Genomic DNA, 14,037 nt, shown 5'->3' on the forward strand with positions numbered 1-14,037 from the left:
GCCCTTTAAATAGGAACATACTGGATTCAGATACAAATATTATATGAGGGGTGAGGGGCATTTGGTGGGGCATGAGGTGAGGGGGCATTGGGTGGGGTAAGAGGTGGGAGAGGCATTGGGTGGGGTATGAGGTGAGAGGCATTGGGTGGGGTATGAGGTGAGAGGCATTGGGTGGGGTATGAGGTGAGAGGCATTGGGTGGGGTATGAGGTGAGAGGCATTGGGTGGGGTATGAGGTGAGAGGCATTGGGTGGGGTATGAGGTGAGAGGCATTGGGTGGGGTATGAGGTGAGAGGCATTGGGTGGGATATGAGATGAGAGGCATTGGGTGGGGTATGAGGTGAGAGGCATTGGGTGGGGTATGAGGTGAGAGGCATTGGGTGGGATATGAGATGAGAGACATTGGGTGGGGTATGAGGTGAGAGGCATTGGGTGGGGTATGAGGTGATACAGGCACTGGGTGGAGTCTGAGCTGAGAGACACATTGTGATATGGCAGAGCAGGTCTGTGACAGGACCCTAGTGTTACTCTTTCCCTTTGTCAGTTCCTTTTTGGAATGTCTTCCCTCTTGACAGTTTAGAAGTTCCTGAGCTCCATTTTCAGAAAGGACTCGGAGGGCCTCATCATTTTCACTTGTCAAGACTTCTCATAAAACCACATCTCACGAGGAATACCATCTTCTGCTTTTTATTTTTTTCCCACTGCTCCTCATGGCGTCCCTTGCCTTAAGGCAATCATACAGATGGACACACACATTAGCCTGAAGGAGACTATTTCCCTAAAGGAGTGCTGGAGAATTTTCTTGCTCTTTGTGTTCACAAGTGCACAAATATACCTTAGCCATTTGCTTCTATTAATATAATCCTCAAATGAGATAAGCTTTCTGTCCCCAGATATCTTCCTCATTCTGTGTGTGAGTTTAATAAACATATTCTTTCTACACTTTTCCTATCTTTGTCATTTTTTCAAGTATAAATATTGAATATCGACTCTGTGCAGGTGCTGTCTTAGCAGAGGTATACTACAGGGTCTGGCACCTGAGAGCCCACACTAAAGGAGATAGGCTAGTAACCATTTTCAGCAGGAAGGAGAAAGTACCTTACTAGATACAACATGCAAAGGAATTGTACAAGCTATTGCAGGGCAGCGCCCCATTCCCGATGAAAGAGACTTCTGTTCGAGCATTAATTCACTTTCATATTTTCAAATGAGTTGTCAGGAGAAGAAACACCCTTTTCTTAGCTTGATTGGTCCCCTCCCCCTTTCTCTTCTTGCTTTTTTGGTTCTTACTCTGAATTCTCTGCATGACTTCCTTTTACACACTGAAATTCCAGTTAAGGGGACATTCTCTCTGATTATAATGACACATGTCTGTTTTCACAGCTGTAATCTCAGAGTTCTTAATAATACCATGTTTTAAACATTATTCTGAAATGCTAGAAGGTTTCAAGGTGATCAGAAAGTAAACATCCAGCTCATATAAAAAAAATTAAGAGAACAATTATAAGACTTTCAGCAATTTGTAACTGATCATAGACATGCCATTGAAAATCTCAAGCTCTTGAGTTAAAATGCAATTCCCCAAGGAAGCCAATTCAACTAGACATGTGTGCGTACATTAGAACCAGATGAAGGTACTGCACTGCATTGGGAAGGCAATGAGGTGGTTTGTGAGAGGCCAGAGACCAAGTGTTTGAGCATCTGTGAGCTTCTGGGGTCTTAACAGGAATCCTTTCTCCAGTGGAACAGATTTGGGGAGTTTGTATTTATGCTCAGGGGCACCTCTGATATCTGAGACTCGGAGGACTTGACCTTGCCTCCATTGTCACCATAGACAAAGCTCCAGAGCTGCTAAGTTTAAGTTGCTCTTCTACATCTAACAAAACTGGTGAGTTCGGGCTGTTTGCGAAAGTGATGATGCCCTAAGTGGGTCTGTTCTGAAATGGAAGTCATTGGCCAGAAAGCTTGTATCAGAATGTTTCATATCTTTTCATCCAGCCACTGTAAACCATGCCTAAAGAGTCAAGGTTGGCAGCAGAGATGGTCCTAGAACAAGTGAATGATCTATACACTGTGGAAACGGTACACCCCTTTCCTGGCGCTTGTCCTTTCTAGTGTATCCATTCTCCTTCTGGGCTCCGTGGAACCTTTGCGGGGCGTGTTAATAGGCTTCCACGGCACAGATGTTATCTATTTCTTTCAGCGGAGGATTAGTTTAAATCAACTATTGGGGAAGTATAGCTGGGTATGGAGTGTCTTTTCTTTGGACCAGTGCTTCTCAACCTTCCTAATGCTGCAACCCTTTAACATAGTTCTTCATGTTGTGGTGACCCCCAGCCATAAAATTACTTGTTACTTCATACCTGTAATGTTATTTACTACTGTTGTGAACCATAAAGTAAACACCTTGTATGCAGGCTACCTGATATGTGACCCCCCCCCCCCGTGCCAAGAGACAGAGATTCACGGGTTGAGAACCGATACTTTGAACATACTAAAATCACTTCCAAGACTTGATGATTTCCACTGTGAACAGCGCCGTCTCACTAAGCATCTGCTTTGTGAGCGGAACTGAGATTTAATCTCTTTCTTTCATACTATCTATTGTCTATCATATCTGAAGATACACTTTTATGAAAGATTCGTGTTTGTTTTGTTTCAGGAAGACTTGTGACCCCGAGTGACAGTGGTAATGACATTCTCTGTGGGTTAGCCTTCAAAAAAGCAACATTAACATAAAGTTAAGGAAGTATTAACAAAAGAATTGAGCTCATAAACACTACCCTTTCCCAATGTCCTTCATGACAGCCACAGACTAAATCTGTGTGCAGCTTCATACTTCATACCTGTTTCTTCTGAGTGGGAAGCATCAGTGTGTTTTCAAAATAAAGTAAGTGGGGAAAGCTGTACTTAAACCTTCACAGAATGGTATGATGAACACCTCGGCTCTCTTCAAACTTTGTTTCCACTTGAAGTAAGGTGTTTTCTTGAATAAGCATTGAAATTCTAATGGTAATCTGATATTTAAAATTAAGAAAAAATTCTAAATGCTAACCAAGGATAACTTTGGAAAGGGAGGATTTATTTGACTTACAGGTTGTACAGTCACTCATGAAGGGAAGTGAGGGCAGGAATTCCAGGCAGGAACCAAAGAGCAGGAGTTGAATGAATCAGAGGCTATGGAGAAGTGCCACACACTGGCTTGCTTTTCATAGTTTACTGGTAGGCTTTATATATAACTCAGCATCACGTGTTGAGGACTGGTACCACCCACAGTGGGCTTTTTTCCCATATCAATCATTAATCTAAAAATGCCCCTATATGGCCAAATGGTTGTAGTTGCTTTCTTATTTGAGGTCCCTTCTCTTCAGATGACCTTAGGCTATTTCAAGTTGTCAAAACAACAACAGCAACAATAGCAGCAACAACTAACAGCAGAAAAAAATTAAATAGAATGAAGAGTCTCACTTCTATTTTTATACCCCATATATTCTCATTTTTTCCCTTGGGTCTTGGCTGCAAGGATTAATCTTGATTAGACATGGTTATCAACAAAGAGCTGTTGTGCACAAACCGATGAAGGGCGACGTAAGGCAAACAAAGGAATTTAGACTCAAAGTGACGGTGGAGGACAAACTATTGATACCACCAGAGCAAGAGCATACGAAGATGCGAGCACATTTTAAGACAATTAGCCTGGAAACAAAGAATCGCGTAGGCCATTCATAAGCATGACAGATAGAAAAGATGAAGACAACGAGACTGAGTGGGAGGCCAGTGGGGAAGCTGGCATCAAGTCAGGAACTTTCTGTGATTCCAAACATCACTCAAAACAAATTACAAGGAGAAGACTGGACTCAAACTGAGGAGACATTTTGTAATGTGAAGCCACCCTTTCAGAAAACTGCAGATGCAAATGTCGGCTTGCAGAGAAAACACCCAAGAAATAGCTCAATCTATAAAACATGATACAGGAAAAGAGTTCTGATAAAATGAGAAGATGAAGGAATATCTACAAGAAGAAACAGTGTTTTCTAGATTGTTTTTAAGTGTGTGCACATGTGTGAGTATAAGCACATGAGTCCAAGTGCCCATGGAAGCCAGGAGATTCCTACAGCACAAGTACCCGCTGTTATGAATTGGCTAATATGTGTTCTGGAAACCAAGCTCAAGTCCTTTGCAAGAGCAATGAGTGTTCTTAACCACCAGCCCATCTCTCCAGCCTAAGTAGTGTTATTTGTATTTGTTTAGTTTGTACATTCGTGCAGAATTATGAATGAGAGGAAATGTGCATGAAGTTGAATTCTTGTCGGCACTGGTGTGAGCTTGGAGGGAAAGTTAACATCCCAGAGAGTGGAAATCCTGAAAATGCAGCCTTTTAACTAATGATCCTATGAACCTACAGAGTCCACAGCTAAATCAGACAGGTGTTTTTATAGACTTGGGAGTTTGGGAAGTGGTTTGATTTCTTGCTGATTTCCTTTGCTAGTGCATCCACCTTCCCCCAAATCAGACAAGTCATAAGAGCTGTGAGTAAGGTAAATGAGAATATTCTTGGGTTTCCCTTCTGGAGGCAGAAGCAGCCTGTTCTTGGTTTGTTGAAAGAAGCCAAAATAAAATCACAAAGGGGCAAAGTCATGCTCATTAGTACCTTCTGGAGTCAAATTGTACAGTTACAGCTTCTCACAACAGGAAAGAGAGCCACAACATCGGTGGCTGGTGATGGGGGGGCAGAGAGTAGAAGACAGAAAGGAAGAGTACTTGCAGTACATGAGCTAAGAGAATAGATCCTCCTGCCTGGGAAGAGTCTAGTTATAGACTTGCTATTTGTCTGAATGCTTTATATGTCCAGTTTCAAAGACACATAGGCTGGCCACAAATCTGTAGAGTCGACAGTTGTGGGATGGATGATGATCTCAAACCAACTCTCCCCAATTCAGCCAAGCAGAACCCTTCAACCACTCTTGGTAACCGTTTAGATTTTAGCTTTCCAGCACTAGACAGAGGATTATAATTAATAGGAATGTTGTCTTTGGGAGCTCAGGATTCAGGTCAAAGGTGAGAGGCATTTTTCCTTCACGAACTGTGGGAAGGAAAGTCTCTTCTAGTATTCAGCCTTCTGAACTAGCACTGTGTGAGTGTGCATCTATGTGAGTGTGCATCTGTGAGTATGCATCTGTGAGCGTCCATCTGTGTGAGTGTGCATTTGTGAGTGTTTGCATCTGTGAGTGTGCTTCTGTGAATGTTTGCATCTCTGAGTATTTGTATGAGTGTACATCTGTGAGTGGAGTGTGCATCTGTGTGAGTATGAATCAGGAAGTGTTTGCATCTGTGAGTGTGTATCTATGTGAGTGTGCATTTGAGTGTTTGCATCTGCGAGTGTGCATGTGTGAGTGCTTGCATCTGTGAGTGTGTATCTATGTGATTGTGCATCTGTGAGTGTTTGCATCTGTGTGAGTGTGGATCAGTGAGTGTTTGCATCAATGAGTGTGCTTCTGTGAGTATTTGCATCTGTGAGTGTATATCTGTGTGTGAATCAGTGAGAGTTTGCATCTGTGAATGTGCATCTGTGAGTGTGCATATGTCTAAGTGTGCATCTGTATGTGTGTGCATCTGTGAATGTATGCATATCTGTGAATGTATGCCTATCTGTGTGAGTGTATATCTGTATTGTGTGTCTGTGCATCTGTATGTGTGCAACTACATGTGTGTCCTTCTCTGAGTGTGCACCAGTGAGTGTTTACATCTGTGAGTGTGCATATTTGTGAGTGTGCATCTGTGGGTATGCATCTGTGAGTGTTTGCAGCTGTAAGTGTGCATCTGTATGTGTGTGCATCTGTGAGTGTGTGTGCATCTGTAAGTATGTGTTCAACTATATGTGTGTGCATCTGTGAGTGTGCATCATTTGTGGGTATGCATCTGTGAGTAAGTGTGCATCTGTGTGAGTGTGCACCTGTGAGTGTATGCAGATCTGTGTGAATGTACATCTGTGAGTGTGCACATTTGTGAGTATGTGCATCTGTGTGAGTATGCCTCTGTGAGTGTGTGTGCATCTGTAAAGGCACACATGCATGTGGGCTTTTACCAAATTTCTCACTCTAGGACACATTTTTTCTTGTTTATATCTCCCCTTTTAGTAAGCATATCTTAAAGGATGTATCCTATGCCAAGTTTCAGATGGCTATGTTTTTGAATTACCCTGATCCTGGCTCTGATGAGCTAAATATAGTGTCTATTTTTCCTCTCTTGACAAAGACCTTTACTCTTACTGAAATTATTCTCTATTTGAAAAGTCAGAATAGGATTTAGCTCAAATCTAGTTTGGACAGTTTATTTTCCTCATCTTTCCTAGTTATAGGGAATGTAATATTTGAAATACCAGTACCTATCATAAATCAAAATTGATGCGGAAGCACAGGAGGTGCAGTTTTGAAATTACTTCTTCCCCTGGTGCTCCTTAAGGGACAGATGAGACTGTAAACGGAACTTAATTTTTATCATAGGCACATCTTTCTCCCTTTCTCTGAGATGCACTTTTCTTCTCCAATCCCATCCCTCCAGCTCTGCCAATCCAGCTGCCAGTGGTAGGCCCACAGCTCTTGCCACCCTTGCTTTTCTTTGGTTCAGTGCTGGGACAGTATCACATTTTCTCTTCTTCATTTTGAAGAATACCTTTCCTTATTTCTATTATCTTTGCATTTGTCCTATTTTGTTAGTGAGCAGGAAAGCAAGTTATGGAGTACTGACTTTCCAGCATGACAGCTGTCATTCATCGGAGAGGCTGTGATCATTTGAAAGAGATTCTTGAGGTGAGGCCTGTTGACTGTTGATACTCCCTTACAGAAGGAGAAAAGGATGAGGTCACTGGTCCAGCACCTGGGGTTCAGGCTGCTCCCTCATAAATCTCCCAGCCAATTCTATGTAATTCTGCCCTCAATGAACATGGCCTCGTGATATTATGGAATGCTAGATTATATACACCGCAGACAAGGAACTCCACATCTGCCACTATGTGGGGTGAGGCTTTGTGTTATGTACCCACCCATGATCCTATGAGAAACCCTTCACCCATGACCTGTAATTAAGTCCAATAAACAGCTTAGTTGTACAAAAGGTTGGATTTTGCTGGGATTGTTTTTGTTTGTCATGGCTGCTCTATCAGAGGGAGTGCGAGCATTTGTTCATGTCTCCCCAGGAAAAACATATGCAACACCAGTCTTTAATAACAGCAGTTCATCCTAAACTTGTTCTAACAACACCGACAAAAAAATAAATAAATAAAATAAAAAATATGTCTGGGAATGTTGCAAAAGTGGGTGCCCTTGACAGAGTGGGGACAGTTACCAAGGACAGCAAGACTAGAGATATCTGACCAGACTGTAAGACATATATGAGAACATTTTAAGAATAAACGTGTAGAAAAAAAGTGAGTAAAATATTACTACACTCAGAAGCCAAGACTCCCTGAACATTGCCATGATTTTCTGCTTCCCAGGTCATGAGCACAATTTCCTGGAGTTTTTTTTTTCCCCTTTTGGAATGTTTAGATTGTTAACAATAAAACAGTAAAAACATGTGTCCTTATGCAAACAGGGATTTGAACACCATTAACTCTTAGAACCATGATCATGCAGCAACCTTGAGGAAAAATTAGCTTGACAAGATGGGGGCTGGGGAATTGAATCTTTTTCCTGTAATCACTCAGGCTTTAGAAAGTAACATTGGAATTTACCCGCGATTTGGTCAAAATCGGGGTGATACATTTTTAGACAAAACCATCATTTTTTACTTATTGCTTTTATTAGCTCCTCTTGGTTTCTGATTCAGGCACTCACCTATCCCTTCTCTCCAAAAATAGACCAGGAAACAGTGACTTACTTTTCCTAGCTTAAGGCAACCATCATGCTGATTTTGTCTTTGCTTGTTTTCTGAGTGGAACTCAATAGTGTTTGCCATCCTCTGGGTAAGGACATGTTCTACTTCCTTTGCAGATGGGTCCCCGGGAAGGCAGAAAGCTCAAAGTCTACGCAGAGTATCAGGGTGGTAGGATTTTAGCTCCTGGAAAGGTTCCTTAGTTGTGGGAAGGATGCCCCTTCCATTCAATGTGCAGACTACAAAGCTGCCATGTAGACTTTGTCCTGTTTTCTGTTATGTGTAATGTTCTGGCAGCAAAAAGTGGGATATTGGGACGATGTTAGGGTGAAACTGAGGGCTTTGGTTTTAACCTCATGTTTAACCATCAGGCAGATACCAGAAAAGTGAGTAATTGTGTATCATCAGAAAAGATTACTGTGTATTTAAATTGCCAAGATCCTGCATAGCAATTTATGTCAACTCTTAAATTATAACTCTTAACTTGTCTGTCTTGCTCTAGGACTTCCCTGACCACCCACTGATCGCAACTTGTCACTGCCAGTCCATAGCACATTTAATCCAGGCTGAAGCCACAATGTACAACAAGTTCCAAACTAGTAGGCCGAGGCCCAGGTCAGCCCTGAATGCTTTGGTCTGTATACAGTGCTGATATTTAATGAGTAAATTTCACTGATTATTCCAGTGCAGCAGAAGGCCGTACACTATTGCATGTGTTTTCCTTCTTTGCATCATTGTGGCCTTGAGACCCATTGAGCATAGTGGACCCTGGCAATTCTGTCCAGGGCCTGCTTTGTCCATATCTTTTGCCTGCCATATAACAGGAGCTTATTAGAAATATTTGGTTTATGTATATATCATTGTGGATGTATGATCATTTCTGTTACAAATATGTGCCCCCAAAAGGAATTACGAAGTGCCTTTGATAGCAGATCTTTAGTAAATGTGTATGACAATGAGGCGTTCTCTTCACATTTTTCATAAATCACAGGCAGCATAATTTGCTTTCCATCAGAGGATATTTTTGTGCTTTAAATTGTAGGATAGTAAAATCTGAGGTATAATTTTCATATGAGTGACTATGCTTGTATTGTACTGGTTAAATCTAGAGAATTATTAGATAGAAATATTAAAGAAGGTGCAGAGCACATGGATGTGTGGCGTGTATTGTGTGTGCCTAACAATTTATGCTGCTTCTCTATACTTACACGGTGTTCTCAGAGCAAACACAGACAATCTGTCACAACAAGGAATTATGCCACTCAATCTAACTTCACCAACAATAACTTCTTACAATGTAAAAACAGATCTTACGTTTGTTCTTCATTCCAGCTTGAATACCTAATTGCAGAAGAGCCCAGGAAAGGGGCTTTGTGAGCAATCCGCAGGGCGGCAGGAACTTGCTATCAGTAGCTAAGGCTGTTGTGAGCTGCTTTTGTCTTTGTGTACTGTGCAGGACTTGGTGTGGTCCTTGTTCCTCTCCTATCTCTTCCATCAGGCCATCAGGGAATCAAAAGACAGTGACTTTCAAGAGAGGCTCCTGCCCAAGAGAATCCCATGATCTCCTAACAAGTGACTGGTCCTTTTGTGGCAGTTCAGACAACCAATGGCTTCTTACATTTAAGAAATTTGTTTATGATCAGTCATACTCTGGCCAGCCTCGCAGGGCTTCTGGACATCAGCACCGTCCCTGGCGTCACTGCCAGGCACAGTTTTCTTGTTGTGTTTTGGAGATGTGAGAGAGACAGCATTGACTTAAAAGCACTTATTTCATATAAAAATAGCATCTCCTCTTCCTTGTGAGCTTATGTCTCTTCTATTAATCAGAACGATTAGGGGCTGTTCTAAATAGATCGCTCTAATCAGGTAACAGTACCAGATATTGAGAAGGAAATGGATTTTCTGTGGAGAGTAAGAAGGAAGCAGGAAATGACCAAGAACAAAAAAACACAAATTAAATAGATAATAGATAAAGCACACGGAATAAGTATGCTTCCATCGCCTTTGTGCTTTCAAAGAGCAACTCCCTGCTACAAAGCCACAAAATGGCACAAATACAAATACATCCATTTGCCTGCTGGGATTAAATTCCTCTAATTACACAGCCCCACTTGATATGGAGGACCGCCGCATCACCTCTTGTTTTTTTTCTTTTGCAATCATTGTTATATCCGTGCTCTATAATCAGTGTTCATCACAGCTAATTAGAGCCTCTTCGTCTGTTGTTCCTGAGACCTGACATTCCTGGAGTTCAACTGCAAATTCATCTGAAATATCTCTGGGCTCCCGGGAAATGAGAATGCTAGAGTTGTATTATTCCCAAATGGCTTTTTGAAATTTTAATGTACTGTGATTTTCTTTTTTTTTTATGGAATTTAAATGATTAGGCACAGAGCAAGAAAGCAAGTCCTACTTAAAACTTTGCAGGACTGGTGGCCTGTGGTTCAGTCTAGAAGGAGCCCCGGTCTTTCTTTTTGATATGGGTGCTGTTCTTGGATCAGATTTCATTGCATTAGAGAGAAATGCAGTGTTGATTCCTCTGTGAGGAGAGAGGTGATCGCTGAAATACCAGTTAGGTCCGAGATTCTGTCATAAGAAGGTATTCTATGTTCCTTATAACTGACGACCTAAGGTTTCCAACTCATAGCCAGGTGTTTAACTTGGCCATCTCTCTTTCTGTTACTAAGGTGACCATAACCTTTGAAACCTTGTTAAACTGGAGGACCAAGAAGGTTGAGTCTGATGAAGCAGGACTTGGCTGATACACTCCTCCTAGACAAAGGGGTGGAGAAAACAGCCCTTACTGGAGAAAACCACAGCGTTGACTGTACGACCCGCCATTTTCCAGTAGCTCTGTCTGTGCTATTCTTTTTAAATTAAACATAAATTAAAGAGAAGTGAGTATGATAATTCAACACTGTAAAAAAGAAATTACCAACCATACAAATTTGTCAGGTAACTAGTTTAGTTATCAAGTCTTTCAGAGTTATTACTTTTCATATATATTTTCACTTTTCAAAAAACAGAAAATCTCAAGGTGGGGGGAAAAAAAGAAACCTTGTAAAAAGAGTGAACCTGAGTTAGCATCAGGCATTCTTTACAATGTGATCGCTGTGTTGTTCTGCCTCATTTTCACCATTGGTCAGAGTTTATATATCTTTTCTGCTATTTGCATCATTACTGTAGACTAAATCAATCCCAAACAAGCCAACCTGTACCACTGGGCGAGGATTTAGAGTCTTCAGAAGCAGGATTCACACACAGATGATCCATGCATACAAATACATAACTAAAGAGAAGTCTGGAGGCCTCTATAGACAGGAGCTAACTTCACAGCTTTGGTGAGTTTGTAGAGGGGGTGAAAACTCAGGGAAAAAATAAGGAAAGGTTTGAAGCTGGAGTGATAGTCACGCTGAGAGGCAAAGGCATTAATAAAGGCTTAAATTTATGGGGTGTCATTCTGTTGTTGTTGTAAATGTTTAGAAAGAGGATTATCTTCTTAGAATCTCTGGAAAACCTGAACAAGCACTACAGGGTACTTCTGCTTTGTAGACAAGGGACAAAAGTGTATAAAGTTAGGGTTTGGAAGAAGAACTGTCTGTAATAGCAGCACCCTTCCCAGAAGGCTTCAACAATTGTGCTCGTGCCTCATCAAGAGGGGCCTCATCCCTTTGTTTGAATCTACATTTCGCTAGAGTCTCCTAAGAAACAACCAGTATGTAGCAGGAAGTGATGCTGTGGGTGTTCCCAAGGTTAGTTCAGGACTGAGGGTCCACACCCACTAGAGCATCATTTTGAGACTCTGGCCTTCTGTAGCTCTGTCAATCCATCTGTCCATGGTTGGCATGCTCTGAGATTACCGAGCTACCTACCCTAAGGAAGAGACCATCAGGAGCAGCATAAGTTTAAAGGAGAGTGGGGGGGGGTGGTTAGAAAGAGGAGAGGGAAAAAAGGAGAAGGAGGAGGAGGAGGAAGAGAAGAAACCAAAGGCTAGCATCTTCTAGCACTTCCAGCTCCAGCCACAATTTGACTGCACCCAAGAGTGAACTGGAGCTAAGATTGCCAAGACAAGCCTGTTTCTATGTCCTAACCCACAGAACCTTCCAGATAACAAAGTAACTGTAGTTTCAGTCACTGAATTTCAGGGTGATTTCCTTATACAGAGGCACTAATAGATACGTCACCAAGAAGAGCTGGAGTCAGAGCTGGAGTCAGAATTTTAACTTTGGCTCCATAGCACCTTTCTATGTCCTGGTGTATATGGTATTTATGAACACACCTTCACACCCTTCACATGGAGATGTGCAAACAGAAAGAAAGAGAGAAAGAAAGAAAGAAAGAAAGAAAGAAAGAAAGAAGAGAAGAAAAAAGAAAAAAAAGAAAAAAATTGTTCCTTTAGATCAATCTTCTGAGACTCAAGAAATATTTTCACTAAGGCTTTATCCCCCTCCATTTTAAAGTAGAAAATTAAATGAAGGAAGTTAAAAGGTGGTTTTAGGAGCTCACAAACACATAGTTGTCAGGGCTGTAAAAGCTGCCTGTCCAGTGACTGGGATGCATGGCACAGCACTGCAGTGGTGAACTGAATGCCAATGGTATTGATGTGTGTTCATACTGGATGGAAACTGATATTTTAAATCAGACAATAATTTCTGATGAACCAGATGGGATGAGAGAAGGAAACTTATTTTTGAGGAAGAAAGCTCACATCATAGTGAGAGAAAATACAGCCTTTCCTCTTAAGTTAAAACAACTTATTGAGTTCATGCATCCGTAGAAACCAGCAAGCTTTTGAAGATGAACTTCCAAACCAATAAAGTCTCCCTCCTTGGAAGCTGTGGGATAAACATAATGACATTTACTAAATAAGGTACTGAGAATGATTGCTTACTGTCTCAGTTTCTTTATAAAATATAAATTAATAGCTGAGTTTTCCATCCAGGAATTATTTGCACTTGTCATATATTCAACTAAGAGGTTTTTCTAAATTATAAAAGGCTACTTCATGAACAAATACTTACAGGTACAATTTATCTCCTTGACATGTCTCAGGATACATCAGTACTTTGTGTAAAACACAGTGCACACAAATGTCATATCTGTGACTGCCATGAGCCCATGATGCAAGACCATTTGGGAAGCTGGCCAAGAGATGACTTTGGGACAGCACATTGTGCTTCATTCTGGAGACTTATTCGTCTTCCTCTCTCCCTCCCTCTCTCCTTCCCGACCTTCTTCCCTCTCTCCCACCTTCCTTCCTTCCCTTCCCTGCCTTCCTCCTTTTGTTTTTGAGTGTTAGAATAGTTTGTCTTTGAAAACTGCACACACGGGTACTGCATCTTTGTCACTTCTAACTCTAACTCCTCCAGTGTCCCCACTCCCAAATTCATGACCTTGGCTTTCATCATTTTTGTTGAATCTATATACTTATGTACACATGAATATATTTATAATCTATTAATGTTTATAATAATTATAAAGATAATTTATAATCTACTACTCATTTTGTCAATATGCACATGGATCCATGACTAGCCATATGGGACTGGGCAGCCTGTGTGGGAGCTCATGGCTACAGGAGGCTGATTCTTCCTCTTTCAGCAAGCTTGATCCCTGTAACTCTTCATGTGATCACGTAACACTGTTCTACAATCGAAGTTTCTAGAATCACCATCATAATTCAGACAGTTTTATTCAACCTTTTATGCATAATTATCCTTTGTCTCTCTGATTTGTGAACTTCAATTACTACTCAGTATAAAATTCTAATGAAAATGAATACTTTATAAAGTGATATAATGCAATTATATTTACATTACATCACAGTATATGACTATACTTGTGTTGTTGATAGCATACAGAAATGTAAAGGATACAGAAATGAAAAGATGAATTATTTCAACCTTAAGATATTTATTTGTTTTATGTATTAATGAGAGACACAGAGAAAATCCTGGGGCTGGGATTGCAGGTGTGGGTCACTGTATACACCATTTCTGCATGAGCCCAGGGGATCAAACTCAAGACTCTAGGAGGTCTTTGAAGTGAGTGCTTTTATTCACTGCACCTCACAGCTTACTTTTACTTTTTTATAAGATTTTTTTTTAGTTATATTGTATAATTGTGCCTGTGACTTTTTCTGATGAAAGTACAGTAAACTCAGGTG

At 41.0% G+C, this 14,037-nt stretch overlaps 1 protein-coding gene and 1 non-coding gene across 6 annotated transcripts in view; both read left to right on the forward strand.

The window, feature by feature from the left end:
• The window catches only part of LOC142836509 (EGF-like and EMI domain-containing protein 1), a 626,698-nt gene that overhangs the window by 356,208 nt on the left and 256,453 nt on the right, over window positions 1-14,037 (forward strand). The gene's annotated exons all lie outside the window — the stretch shown is intronic.
• On the forward strand, window positions 10,587-10,714 carry LOC142836686 (small Cajal body-specific RNA 4). Its single transcript, XR_012908152.1, has one exon.

This window comes from Microtus pennsylvanicus, chromosome 16, assembly GCF_037038515.1.
Source record: "Microtus pennsylvanicus isolate mMicPen1 chromosome 16, mMicPen1.hap1, whole genome shotgun sequence".
NCBI lineage: Eukaryota > Metazoa > Chordata > Mammalia > Rodentia > Cricetidae > Microtus > Microtus pennsylvanicus.